Below are 15,202 nucleotides of genomic sequence, written 5' to 3'. Positions count from 1 at the left end.
GCCCCCCTGACCTAATAAGTCCCTCCACCTGGTAGTCTCTCTGCCCCCCTGCTGCTGCCAGGAGGGTTTTGGCAACCCTGTGACGGTGGGAGGTCTCCTGTTGCATGATGGAGAAGACTTCTTGTTCAGTGAGTTCTGCATGTGTTGTTTATCTTTCAGGTCTTGTGTTTAGGTTAGGCTGGGAGTTCTCTCAGAATTACAACTGATCTCCAGACTATAGAGATCAGGCTCCCTGGAGGATACATATAGACCACTGTGGCCCTTTTACTTTCATATTTGTACCCCTGGAGGATGCCCTGACTTGGAAAGCCCAGGTGAGTCTGATCTCATCAGATCTCAGAAACTAAGCAGGGTCAGCCTTGGTTAGTAATTGGATGGGCAACCTCCAATGAAGAACAGGGGTGCAGAGGCAGGCAATGCCAAACCACCTCTCTTAGGGCCAAGCTACAAGTGACGAATGACACTTGAACAGCAAGTGGATTGAGTGGAGAGCAAGTGAACAGGGAGAAATACACTTGCCGTTCAAGTGTCATTCGTCACTTGTAGCTTCACCCTTAGTCTCTTCCCTTGAAAACCCCACCAGGGGTTGCCATAAGTCAACTCTGATTTGAGAGCACTCTCCTCCACCACCACCCCGGAGGATATGGCAGCAGACATACAACAATAGGTTAGGCTGAGAGTATATAACTGGCCCAACTCTGACAACTACACCAGACGGGCTGTCATGGGGTGGCTGCTGTTGAACAGTAGCAAGGAGCTGGGCCTGGGTGAGTCATCGAACTCATGTGATATCAAGTCACTCATGGTTGCTGCCAGGCCTGGGCACAATGGGTCTTCCCTCACAGAACCCTGGAAATCGCTCTGCCCCTTCCCCTACCTTTTACTGACAAAAAACAAGGCTTCAACTGGCAACATTGTTAGAGTCGCCTAACAATGGCCACTGGGGCCATTTATTTCTTACAGACACTGTTTCTGTTATTGAGGGGAGAGGTGGTAGATCAGATCAGATCTAATTATTAGATATAAATAAATGGGGGGGTTAATTAAGATTAAAGTGCTTGTGTATATGCAATTGCAATACGATAAAGTAAGACTTTATGTACTCCAGAGTGCCCTAACTGAGCTCGTCTGGAGATCAGCAATGAAGAAGGAAAGACCCAGACTGGAAGCAGCAAGTTGTCATAGGCTTGCCTTGACTATATTTCAGGATTTATGTATCTAGCATTATTGTGCAAGAACAAGAACCATGAAAAGGCAGTTTTTTAAAGCTCTGTTGTGCCATAAATGTATTTTTCTCTTGTTAAAGTTGCTGTAGATTCTTTATTCTGTAATGTTTAAGGGTATGTGTAGCAGTGGTTTAATTTAATAAAAATGTAATTCTCAATGTGCAATGCAATTGCAGCACTCATTTCAAATTATATTGGACTGGGCTGGCCTTAAAGGCTCAGAGATTATTTTTAAATGTAATTTTAAAACTTTTAATGCAGGAATATATGTGCATATCCTTCAAATTTTACCATTTTTGATGGCCTTGTAGGGTTGTGTGGTGGAAGGGGAAATCTCCTGTATTCTTGAATTTGATCAGAGGTCATCCTGTCAGTGGCAGAGATTATATTTTGCATGCAGAAAGTCCCAGATACAATTCCAAGAATTTTGAAGGCTCTCAGATCTCTGCCGGTCTACATGGAGAGTTGTTGTTAGTCAGAGAAGACAGTATTGTGCTATGTGAACCATATTCTGACTCAGTTTAAGACAGCTTTATATATTTAAAGAGCTGCTCCTTCCAATAACGTGAATCGAAATCTGTTCTCACACAGGAACTCTCTGTGTACTTAATAGTACATTGTACATAGTACATAGCTAGTATGGTATAGTAGTTAGTGTCAGATTAGGATTTGGGAGAACAGGTTTGAATTCCTACTCTGCTAGGGAAGTTTGCTGGGTGACCTTGGGCCAGTCACACAATCTCAGCTAAACCTACCTCACAGGGTTGTTGTGAGAATAAAATGGAGGCGATTATAACAATGTCTGCACCTTTGAGTCCCGTATGGAGAGAAAGTTGGGGTATAAATTAAGTAAATAAATACATAATAAATAAAAGTCAAGTTTCTGTATCAAAGTATCTGCCTGTATGAGTACCACATATGCACACTCTTTAACATCACAATCTGCTGAACCTTTCTTTCCAGTTCTTGTCAGCTTTTAAGAGGAGGTTTTACAAACAAAAATGTGTTTTCAAGTTACTGGATATGCTGTGATCGTATTGATAGGTTCAGGATCCCCCCCCCTTTTTAAATCAGGATATCATGAGCAAGAGCAATTAGGCAATTATTGTGATGTATACTATTCCACATAATGCAGAAACCTGCACAACAGCTCAGCAGCATTGCAATAGCAAGCCAGTCAATCAATGGTTAGCATAAGGGCAAGGAAGAGATTGGTACAATGTGCAACAGCAAGCCAATCCTTTTGTAGCTTGAGTTGGAAATGATACTGAGAAATAGCTCGCCCACTCCAAGCCCAGAAAAAAGGGAGGGTGGGGGTGGGAGAGAAGAGTATACATGTATGTTTTTATGCAATTTTTTAATATGCCATTTAAATCTTATCTCTGCACCTTCCAAAGAGGAATGAGGGCAATAATGATAGAATTAAAATTAGCATTTAATGTAATTCAGAAAAGCCTATGAAACTGGTTATTTTCCTCTGCAAGACAACAAAGAAACAAATACATATCATGCTAAGTCACATGCAGTGTTTATCGAAGATTTTTTTAAAATCATATGTTGCATCGGAATCCACTATATACTGTAGAAGCTGATCTGCCTGGTGAGTTTGTTGAAGGTATGAGACTACATTTAAAAAGTTGTCTGGTTAAATTTCTGACCAAAAAGTGCAAATTGCTAGCTCCTGTAGCTTCGGTTTGCCTTGAGGTCATGCAGAGAAAGGAGAGGGTTTTTAAGCCTTCAACCTCCATTTAATTTTGTTATTTGAAATTGGACTCTGTACAGGAATGCATTGGGGGGGCACCATAAAAGGGCCCTGTCCCCAGCCCACCTTGGCCCTGGCCTGGCCACACCCAAAGGAGGGATGGAAAGCCTGCTTTGCCAGCTTTGAGCAGAACGTACACATCCACGCTAGTAACCAAGGTACAGTGAAGCCAGACAAGGTGAGTCCAGGTGAGCATGCTCCATCACTCACTGCAGGCAAGTGACAGGTGGGTGCATCCCATCCAATGGCAAGGCTGGATATAGCACATCCCAGCCCTCGGCAAGGCCAGGTCAGGTAGACGCATCCCATCTCTTAGTGAGGCCAGACCAAGTAAAGGTGTGCCAGGTGGGTGTGCCCTTTGCCATGGTGAACCCTCCTTCTCTGTGCTTCTGACTCCTGCCCCTCCCCTTTGTTTGAGCTGGGGTTGGCCTGGTGGGAGATAGCCCCAGTGTAGGCAAGTGATGGCCTCTCAGGCCGTTGGTCCACGTGGACTCTTTCTGGTGGCTTTAATGGCCAATCTACCCCTGGTTATTAGGAGAAAAGGTATACACTTTAAAAATTAAGGGTGTGTACTTTTAAAATACTCCACTATTGTCTTCCAGATCCATCTTGCTAAGCTAGCAGATAGCTGCAATAAGTTCTGAAAGCCATTTGCTAATTCAGAGCTAGTTACAATGTCAACACATGCTCCAGAAGGATTGATTTCCACATAACATTATTCCTGTTAATGAATATCTATCTATCTATCTATCTATCTATCTATCTATCTATCTATCTATCTATCTATCTATCTATCTATCTATCTATCTATCAGAAAACATTATGTTATCTTTCCAGACCTGCTTAAGATGGCTTACATCAATACAACACCAAGAATACAGTAAAAACAATAAAAACAAATAATAAAAACATAATTAAATAAGTCAAGTCAATAATAAAAGCATACTAATAAAAACTACCATTAAAAGCAAGTCAAGACACACAAAAAAGCCTAAAATGGAGCATCTATAATGATATCGGCCCTGACCTGGATAGCCCAGTTGAACTTGATCTCATCAGATCTCAGAAGCTAAGCAGGGTAGGCCTTGGTTAGTAATTGGATGGGAGACCTCCAACAAAGACAACAGTTGCAAAGGCAGGCAATGGCAAACCACCTAGGGTTGCCAGCCTCCAGGTGGCGGCTGGAGATCTCCTGGAATTACAACTGATCTCCAGGTGACAGAGATCAGTTCACCTGGAGAAAATGGCTGCTTTGGAGGGTGGCCTCTATGGCATTATACCATTCTGAGGCCCCTCCCCAAACCCCACCTTCTCTAGGCTCCACCCCCCCAAATCTCCAGGAATTTCCCAGCCTGGACCTGGCAACCCTAAAACCACCTCTGACAGTTACTTGCCATGAAAACCCCACCAGGGGTTTTCATGGCAAGTCAACTCTGACTTGAGGGCAGCACACACACACAATGATATTGATAAAACAGACTATGAGTGGTACATAAACATCTTTAAAAGGTTATGATTACCCAATTAAAAGCCTGGGTAAAGAGAAATATTTTGGCTTGGAGCCTAAAGGACAGCAAAAGCAGGAAGGGAGCATTCCAAAGGCAAAATGAACACAAATACAAAATGAAATACTTGAATGAGTAATATGCTGACTACAATTTCTACACAAGTAATGGAAGTTTCACTTCTGTGAGACAGGAGTCCTTCTGTCCATGGAAATTTTACACAGGGTTTAACCCAATATTCATTATGCTAGAGAGGATTATGAGCAGGACACAGACCTTTTCATAGAACCAAGTGGATTATAGAGTAATAAGTATGTGGTTTCCCATGTAATATTACACTTAATTCTGCTCCATATTTTCTATACAAAAGTCATTCTAAAGTACTCCTTTAAATTTAGAATATTACACTGAACCTAGATAATTTGTTCTGTTCAGATGCACATTCTGTAAAGATATAATGTATATCTAGAAAATAAATAAAGATAATAAATGTATATAAAGATATATACATTTTTAAAAAGCAAGCAACCAAACACAAAATCCGTCTTCGTATCGGGATGACTAGGAAAAGATGTCCTTGGGCTGTAAAATTCTGCAGCTTGGATTATGAATTAAGGATTTCAGAATTCTACTAGAAAGCAAATAGTTCTATGCTGTTTCCATGAAATGTTAGGTATTTGATTTTTTTTCTGTCATGTAGGGGCTTGTTTGAGAACAGTAAAGTGGTTCTGCTAGATCAGTCACTGGTTTGTACTTTTCTTCAGCATAAGTAATTTAATCTGGCAATTTATTCATCTCCTGACATCTGTAACAAAACCCAAGGTTTCATCCTAAGCTGCTTCTTTTGTTGTAGTAATAATCTACTTATTGAATTTTGTTCAATAGGCATAAAATAGAAAGGTCTCCACAAGGAAACAGTTTATGGTACATTAGCACAAATTCACTTGAGATTCAGAACAACTATCATTGGGTTTCACAATGTACTTTCATGTCTAACTTGTAGAGAAACAAGTAAGAGCAGGACCTTAACTTGTATTTACCCAGATACTTACCAGTTAATGAATTTTAAATAAGCTAGCCATGATGAAGGAAGTCACCACAATGAAAATGCTAATACTAAATGTGAAGCAGGCAAATCTCACACTATACGTCCCAGTAAAAGTAGTTTTAGAGAGCTGATTGCAATTGATTCTGACATTTTTCCTTAACCATGTCAATCACAAGAGGGAAATCTCCTAATATAGACTACTCTCAAGGGAGCCAACATTCAAGGAGATCAAAATCAGGAATACAATAAAGCACCCAGAGAATCGCATACATCTGTTGTTATTTTAAGTTTTTAGATAATTATTACATACACTTCATTTAAATACATGTAATAAATCACAGTTCCGTTACAGTTCCGTTCCCAATATTTTGTGTGCAGACCCTTGTAAAGTCCTCAAGTGATAAGTCCTTTTTTATTTCTCGTTGCCTTTCCAGACTGCTCCAATAGATGGTAAGGAGTATAATACGACGTTTGTTCCCCCGATGGGTAGAATGAAATGCGGTGTTCCAAATAGTAGCTTGGCAATAGAAAACAGTGTTCCAAACTGTCGCTTGGCTAGGCTACGAGCTCTGCCAGCTCACTTACTAAGGCTCGTTTCGAGTTTCATCTTCATCTGGCCAATCATTATTTTTTTCCGATAATTCTTTTTCCAATCAAGGCTGCAAAGTAAATCCTGAATGGGACCCCCATTCAGGATTTACTTTGCAGCCTTGATTGGAAAAAGAATTATCGGAAAAAAATAATGATTGGCCAGATGAAGATGAAACTCGAAACGAGCCTTAGTAAGTGAGCTGGCAGAGCTCGTAGCCTAGCCAAGCGACAGTTTGGAACACTGTTTTCTATTGCCAAGCTACTATTTGGAACACCGCATTTCATTCTACCCATCGGGGGAACAAACGTCGTATTATACTCCTTACCATCTATTGGAGCAGTCTGGAAAGGCAACGAGAAATAAAAAAGGACTTATCACTTGAGGACTTTACAAGGGTCTGCACACAAAATATTGGGAACGGAACTGTGATTTATTACATGTATTTAAATGAGGTGTATGTAATAATTATCTAAAAACTTAAAATAACAACAGATGTATGTGATTCTCTGGGTGCTTTATTTTTCCTTAACCAAACATGACCCACAGATCTGCTTCTGGAAGGCATCACCAGCACTTCTTTGAGAGAGAATAAGATGCCAAAACACATCAAGGATGTGATGGTTAGACACCTTCTCAAAAAGCCATTGAAATATAGACTCCAGCAATTGCAGATGAATTGTAAATGCAGTCACAGCACAGATATAGCTGTCAAGATCTCATTGGCAGGGTTCTTCACCTGAACAATGTGGTGTCTTTCTTATACATCATGTTTAGAATTTGCTATGTTAAACTGTATAACCATCTAGTTTATTCCTTTCCATGTTTTGAGTACTGAGCAACAGTTACGCCATGTTACTGTGTTAGTTGTTAGCCTCTCCTTCCCTCCAGGCATTGCCGGACGGCTCCTTCCGTGGGAGAGAAGGCAAGTTTATCTTATGCCTGCAGCTCTGACCTTGAGGTTCCCGCTTCCTCGTCTCCGCACTCTTAACACTGGGAATTCTGAGGGGGGAGGATGGGAACCCAAAGGTTGAAATGTAATTGCTTTCATCAGCTACCTCATTCTTAGCAAACGTCTGTGGTCAGCTAGGACTGTCTAAGTCCTGGAATGTGGACCCAGGGCCTGTATGCTGTTTTTCTAATAAACCTTTTGAAATCAAGAGACTTTGTCGTCTTGCAGAAGGGAAGAGGGCAGTAGCTGGTTGACTGGAATGCCGCAGCCTGACAATAGCAAAAGTGGAGTCCTGTAGTACCTTAAATACTAACAAGATGTTCAGACTATAAGCTTTCAAGAGTCAAAGCTCTACTCATCAGGATCCCTGAGCCTTTATCCCTCCTCCTGAGTGGGATATAAAGGTTCAGGGACCTTCATTCCTACTTATAGCTGATGAAAGGAGCTTTGACATCCCCTGAAAGGTAGCCAGTCTTCATGTACATGATAGTAATTTCTCCAGAGAAGTAGTTTTCATATTTATACTGAGCCAGACCATGAGCTATGTGGCTGAATTTTGTCTGCTGTGACTGGCATTGATTCTCTATGGTCTCAAGCTGAGATTATCATTTCCACCACCATCGTTTACTTGAGATCCTTTCACTGGGGTTGCCAGAGATGGAACCTTCTGAATCCAAACTATGTATGCTACCACTGAGCTACTGCCCCTAGTTTAAAAAATCACATTCAAATTCTTGGTATATGCGGTCTAGTGGTATATATGAGGTGGCAAAAAAATGGGAAAAAATATTCTGAGCTTATTTGCAAGGATGTTCTAGTACTTTCCTGTTATCAAATGAAATTTATAGTATAGTACAAGATGCTGCATCGTAACACTTTGAACAGGGTTACATCAGAGTCATGGCTAGAATGTTTGACTGTCACAAAAGTTGTATTGGGATTCTATGCAACTCTACTCACCTACCCTTTGCACATATACCAAGCAAGTTCATTATCACAAAATTATGTCCATATCCATCTACATACTCAAGCTTCTTTTCTTCCTTCCTCTCTCCTGCCCCATTAACATTTCAATAACAATATTAATGCTACTAGAGTCCTAAATACTTTCACTATATATTTAACACCATATACAATATGAAACAATAAAACCTTACCCTTTTGGTAAAGGCTGTGCCCTTACCACTGGCCAGGCTAGCTGTTGGTACCCAGGCCTAGAGATGTTGGATAGACTGGTGCTGAGAACTGCTGAACCAGGCCAAGCTGATGCCTATGTGAATTTCACCTCTGTTCTCTAAGACAGCCAGGCCTGGACTCTCAGCAGTCACTGCAGAAAAGAGATGTAGATCCACTGCCAAGCTGCTGCTAATGCTTCAGGGAACTAGATATGTGAATAAACCTAGAACAACAACAATGGACAGCAAAAGCCTGAAGCAACTGCCCTAGTAGGGTGAACCTCGAGGGTCTCCACGCTCTGTCTGAAGCAATCTTGACCTATGAGCACTAGACCAATGTCAATATTCTTATTTCTTATATACATGCCCAATATTCTCATTCTGCCTAAAAACATGTTAGACACAATGCCATCAGAGACTTCTCAAGAGAAGAAAAGACAAGCAGTAGATGTTAAGCTCAGATAAATGAACATGGTTGTTCCAAGTTGTTCAACTCGGTTCATGATGATTCCTAGAAAAATGCAGGTTTTTAAAAGGCAGCTGGATTTGAAACGATATACAGATTGCAGCTGCCTTTGTAATTGTTTGCAGAGAGCAATATAAGCACCAAAATAAACAGACATGCAAATCCAAAAATGGTCTTTTCCAAGAAATTGCATGCAAGATAAACAAACAAACAGTCAGAGAGTCTAAGTACTTCCATTAATCGCTGTGTTATTATCATACTGACCCAACTGAAAGTGATGCTTGTAATGAATAATGTCTTTTGAATCCAAAAGGATGGTTGTCAGGGTAAAAGAAGGCTGATGGGAAATGGAGCTGAAACACTGACAAGCTCTGCTGTCAACAAGTCTAAATGAGCCTTGGTAATTTATTATCTGAAGATTAGTCACTAACAGGTTTTTTTTTTCTTATATGCCCATCTACAAGCCATTCAATTGTTTAGATAAAGTATTCATCAACAAAAATTGCCATTTGGTTCTTTTGCAATCCCCTTCTAGCCTCTGTTATGGGATGCAATGAAATTCTTGATTTTGAAAATGCAGATTCAACTCTGTGTAACTGTCCATTGTTTATTCTAAGAACATGAAATTGTCACAATTTAAGAAAACACAAATGCACATTCCACAGTCCAGATAGCAGATGTGATATTTTTCAGAGGTATGTACTAGCCTGAGGGTTCCCTTTCCTTCAGCGACATGTAAAAAATGGAACTTTAAAAAATGTCTGGATCAGCAATCCTGAAGGATATTTATTTATCTAAAGTAAGTGTAGGCCTGCCTTTCTCCCTAATATAGAGGCCAAGGTAGGTAACAATAACAGTCTAAAAACAAAACTGATCAATCTCGAAGCACAAAGCTCAGTGCACACAATGAGAAAAATAACCAAATATTTAAAACACTGAATAAATCCTATATTCCTCTTTAATAAGCTTGATTTCCCTGCTTTGCCTAAGAGAATTGTTGTTGTTGTTGTTTATAGTCTGCCTTTCTCATTGAGACAGTACCCAATAGTCCCTGAATCTGGCTCTTACCAAGTTATCTCTTTGAATTATTTTTTATGACACAGCCCTATAATCTGAGTAGAAAGCCCTCCAAATAATTCAGTCTTGCATAGTTAGTGGAAAGCCAGGAGAGTGGGAGCTTTCCTGACTAGACATGGGCACGAACAGAAAAAAAAATGAATATGGTGTTCATTGTTCATTGCCATCCATGAACAATGAACAACGAACACTGACGAACATGATCCTGTCATGAACATGTTCATTGTTCATTGTTCGTAGAGGCCAGCAGGCTCTCCTCCAGTCATCAAGATCCCTACCGCACCAGTCCCAGAAACCCTACCTGAGCAGGCAGCAGGAAAGGTACCAATAATAAATAATAGCTTGGCCCCAGAGCCTGGCAGCAGCCCTGGAACCTGAAGGGGTAGATCCCTATCCCACCACACACAAAGAAAATTCAAGCTCCAATGCACTCACCCTGTCTAACAGCAGCTGTATCTCCCTGAAAGCCAAAGCTGGGAGCCCCCCTCCCCCATGTCATTCTAAAGGGTTAGATTTGGTCCATGAGCAACCACTTGTGGTTCCGTAAGCCAAGGGAAGAATGTCTTCCAGTATGAATGGTCCCTATATAGACCAATGCTGCACTATCTCAGCAGTTTGTGATCTTGGTTCCTGCAAGCAGATGCAGACAATGCCAACACATTATCAATCTTTGTTTCCCCAGTAGGATCCTGGCTTTTGAAATAGCTTCCCTGGAAATACCAGAAGTGACCACTGGATGTGATAGCAAATCATTTTGGAGGGTGGAGACTGGGGCCCAGACCCACCTCTGCCTCTCATTTTTCAAGGTAGTCCTTAGACAAATATTGTTGCTCGGCAGAAGAATAGGTATTTTCTATCACAATGCTAGTTTCAGTCAGATGAAAAAAGGCTGCTATACATAATATGCATTTTGTTTTATTTGAAATACCTGAAATTCTCACCAATGGATTTATGTCAAGGCTGTTAGACACTTTCAGGAAATCTTAAGCTTAGCTGTCTATCTCCTCATGAAGTACACATACCTGTTAGACCTGCATCATTTGTTCTTCCTGTTATTCCTTTGGATCTGTAAAAGAGCTACAATTAATAATGACAACTTGATTTGCACATCTGGACAAGTAACATAACAGATCTTCTTTCTGAAGAGAGCATACCATTTAGAACTTTAAGTAAACGACTTCTGGCTTGGGATTAATGACTGTCTGAAGGAGCCCAAGTCTGGGTTGTCCAAGGCACTGTTTTTTTTTTGGAAAGTGAGGCGCCCGAATGCCTGCTGCCAACCCAATTTCAGGGAGAAGTTGGGCTTCAACGCTTCGCAACCCCAAGAGAGTGTGATCTCGGTGAGGGGGTGTTCTGAATCAAGGATTCTCCCCACCACCTTGAGGTCCCCTCAGAGAAGGGTGAGCTAACAACTCTGCAGTACCTCAGGAGTCATTTAATTGGCACAAGATCGTCAGAAACAAAGCTTCAGTAACAGCTTTGACCAAATATAAGTGTATGAAATAGCACAGACAACCCGCAGAAACATCGAAAGGTAAAGATCATTATCGGACTTTATAGATTAAATGATAGTAAAAAGACCAAGATAAAAAAGTTGAAGGAACAGAATCTAATAGAACAAACATCAAGGATTAATTACTGAGTAAAATTTTGAATGCTGTTGAAGTTTTAAGTACAAAAAAATGGAAAAGAAATATTGTTTATGCATACCTGTGGTTAGAAGTGAGATAAGCAGTGTGAGAGAAGAGCTGGGCTGGAGGAAACATCGCGAGATGGGAAGTAAGCAAGGGAGCAGAGAAGGTGCTGTCTAGGGAGGACAGCAGAGGGCAGAAAGAAAGAAGATCAACTAGAAGAAGGAAGACCCGGAAGCAAAACAAAGGAACTACTGGAAAAGCTACAAGGACTTCAGGAACAGGAAGTACGCCATTTTAAGTGAGGTATGAAGTAAAGCCAGTAATCAAAGAGAAGAGGTGAAGAAACCATAGAGAAAAAACAGCCAACATTTTGGATTTCAAAGGAACTATTTTTAAATTGTTAAAAAAGACATTTAAATATACTGAAAGAAGAGAAGGGCTATAGAAGTTAAAACGGATTTAAGAAAGAGAGCAGACACGTAGGGAGGTGCGAAGCAGAGCCCCACGATGGCTGGAAAAAAAGTGGAAAGAGAGTGGCAAGCTCAAGTGGATGCATCGAATGAAGGATTAGAGAAAAGAGTGGCGGAGAATCACAAAGAATTGTTGCAAAAAATGCAGGAAATGCTTTCAAAATACTTAAAAGATATGAAAGAGGCTATTAAGGCGGAGGTAAAAGATGTTATCAAGGAAGAGGTAGCAGGATTGGCAAAAAATATAGATGCAATAAAAGGGGAACAGCAAGCAACTAATAAAAAAGTGGAGGAGGCTGAGCAAAAGACTAAGGATCTTGCAACGGATATAAAACAGGAAAATCAAGGGATACAAGGAAGAATGGTGTTGATGGAATGTAAAGCAATGGAAAGGCAATTAAGATTCCACGGCGTTCAAGAATCAGAAGCACAATCTGCACAAGAACAAATGACAGAAATACTGGCAGAATTTTTAGATAAAGAACCAGAAGAAATATCAATAAATATGGATCTCGCATATCGAATTAATTCAGCTTATGCACAATGTAAGAAAATACCAAGAGATATTATTGTCCAACTAGTAACAAAGAGAATGAAAGAAGAAATTATCAAAAGGCATTTTGAAAAGCCCTTAACACTGGATGGAAACAGAATTCAGATTATGAAAGAAATGCCAAAAGGTATTCTCCAGGAGAGGAAAAAATATAGAGAATTGACCCAGAAATTAAGAGGAAAGGATATCAGGTTTAGATGGGAACTACCAGAAGGACTGAGTTTTTACTATAAAGCCTTAAGAGTTATCATCAAAACAAGAGAGCAGATGGAAAAAATTTTTGAGGAAAATGCATAAGATTTTTCCAGAACATTAATATAGTAACACAATGGAATACAAATTAATATCATGGAATGTAAATGGACTAAACTCACCCCAAAAGAGAAAAACAATTTTTCATTGGCTAAAAAAACAAAATTGTAATATAATTTGTCTACAAGAGACTCATATTAAAGATCAAGATATTAAATACCTAAAAATAAACAATTAGGAAAAGAATATATAACATCGTCTAAGCAAAAGAAAAAAGGAGTAGTGATTTATATTAAAGAGACTATAGATTCTAAATTAATTTTTCAAGATCAGAATGGAAGATACGTGGCTGTGGAAATTAATGTAAATACCAAAAAAACATTGATAATAGGTCTTTATGCACCTAATGGTGCAAAAGACCAATTTTATAGAGAAATAATGGACAAACTGGATCAGGACTCATATGAAGAGATGATAATGGTAGGAGACTTTAATGCTGTTGTGGACTTACAGACGGACAGGAAGATCAAAGGAGGCAACAAGAAATCTGGAAAGTTGCCAAAAGTATTTTTTGACATGGCCCAGCAAGAACAACTTGAGGATGTATGGAGAAAAGAAAATCCTAAAGCCAAAGATTTTACATACTACTCCGTGAGGCAGTTATCATTTTCAAGAACTGATATGATCTGGACATCAAAAGAGCTGGCTTTAAATACAAAAAAAGTGGAAATTCTGCCAAGGGTGAGTTCAGATCATAATCCAATATTATGGAAAGCAACAATGGGTCGGAGAAGGTTAAGATGGAGAATAAATGAAGATCGACTACAAAATCGGGATGATTTGAATTATTTGAAAGTGGAAACAAAGCAATTTTTTCAAATAAACAACAGTAATGAAGTTTCAATCCAGATGGTATGGGATACATATAAGGCAGTAATAAGAGGAAATTTAATTTTTTTAAATAATAAGGACAAGAAAAGAAAGCAACAGAAATGGCAAGAAATTCAAGAGAAATTGTACCAAAAAGAACAGGAGTTAAAGAAAAAACCAGGGAAAAAATCAATAAGACAGGAAATCAAAATACTGCAAGAGCAAGTAAGAGCCATCAGCAACAAGGAATTGGAATGGAAGTTAAAGGTATTAAAACAGAAGTCATTTGAAGGTGCAAACAAACCAGAAAAGTACCTAGCCTGGTAACTGAAGAAGAAAAAAGAGCAGAAAATTATTAGCAAGATAACTGAGGAAGGAAAGAAATTGAAGGATCATCAAGCAATTAAACGGGCCTTCTATAAATATTATGTGAAACTATTCCAAAGTAAGGCAGTGAATTTGGAAGAAATAGATGGATATTTCCAAAAAATAGATCTACCAAAAATATCAGAAGAAATGAAACAGAGACTGAATGCTCCAGTAACAGAGGAAGAAATTTTACAAGCAATAGAAGTAGCAAAGATTGGGAAAGCACCAGGTCCGGACGGGATCACAGCTAAATTCTACAAAGTAATGAAGGAAGACCTTGTACCGATATTAAAAAATATAATGAATGATACACTTCAAGGAAAAGGACTTCCAGATACATGGAATGAAGCAAGCATTGCTTTGATCCCGAAAGAATTACTAGACTTGACAGATGTGAAAAATTACAGACCAATTTCGCTTATAAATAATGTCTATAAAATAATGGCAAGAATACTAGCAGACAGACTTAAAATATGGCTAATGGACTTTATAGGAGACGACCAGGCTGGATTCCTACCAAACAGACAACTAAAAGACAACCTGAGAGTGGTTATAAATGCCATTGAATATTTTGACAAGCGATCAGACAAAGAAGTTGGCCTTTTCTTTGCAGATGCAGAGAAGGCCTTTGACAACTTGAACTGGGACTTTATGTTCGCATTAAGATAAAGAATTTATAGAAGCAGTAAAAACAAAATATAAGGAACAAAGAGCGACAATCTGTGTCAACGACGACCTAACAGAGAAGTTTGAAATAAGAAAAGGTACAAAACAAGGATGTCCACTATCACCGTTGTTATTTGTGATGGTCCTAGAAATATTACTAAGGCAGATTAGAGAAGATGATAATGTAAAAGGAATAAAAATAAAGGGATCTTCTTATAAGCTAAGAGTGTTTGCAGATGATGTGATGTTTATAGCAGAAGATCCACTACAAACTTTGCCAAGATTACTTGATAAAATTAAGGAATTTGGAGATTTGGCAGGCTTTTATATAAACAAAAAGAAGTCAAAAATAATAACCAAGAATATAACCAAGAAGAAGCAACCGGAACTGAGTGAATTAAGAAACTATGAAGTGGTACACAAGACTAAATATTTGGGAATAGAGCTGACAGCTAAAAAATATTGATTTATTTAAGAACAATTATGAAAAGCTCTGGACGCAAATTGAAAGAGATATGATAAAATGGAATAAATTAAACTTATTGTGGTTCGGTCAGATTGCCACAGTCAAAATGAATGTGTTGCCTA

Source organism: Eublepharis macularius, chromosome 5, assembly GCF_028583425.1.
Source record: "Eublepharis macularius isolate TG4126 chromosome 5, MPM_Emac_v1.0, whole genome shotgun sequence".
Classification (NCBI taxonomy): domain Eukaryota; kingdom Metazoa; phylum Chordata; class Lepidosauria; order Squamata; family Eublepharidae; genus Eublepharis; species Eublepharis macularius.
Note: the sequence above shows the minus strand (reverse complement) of the source record.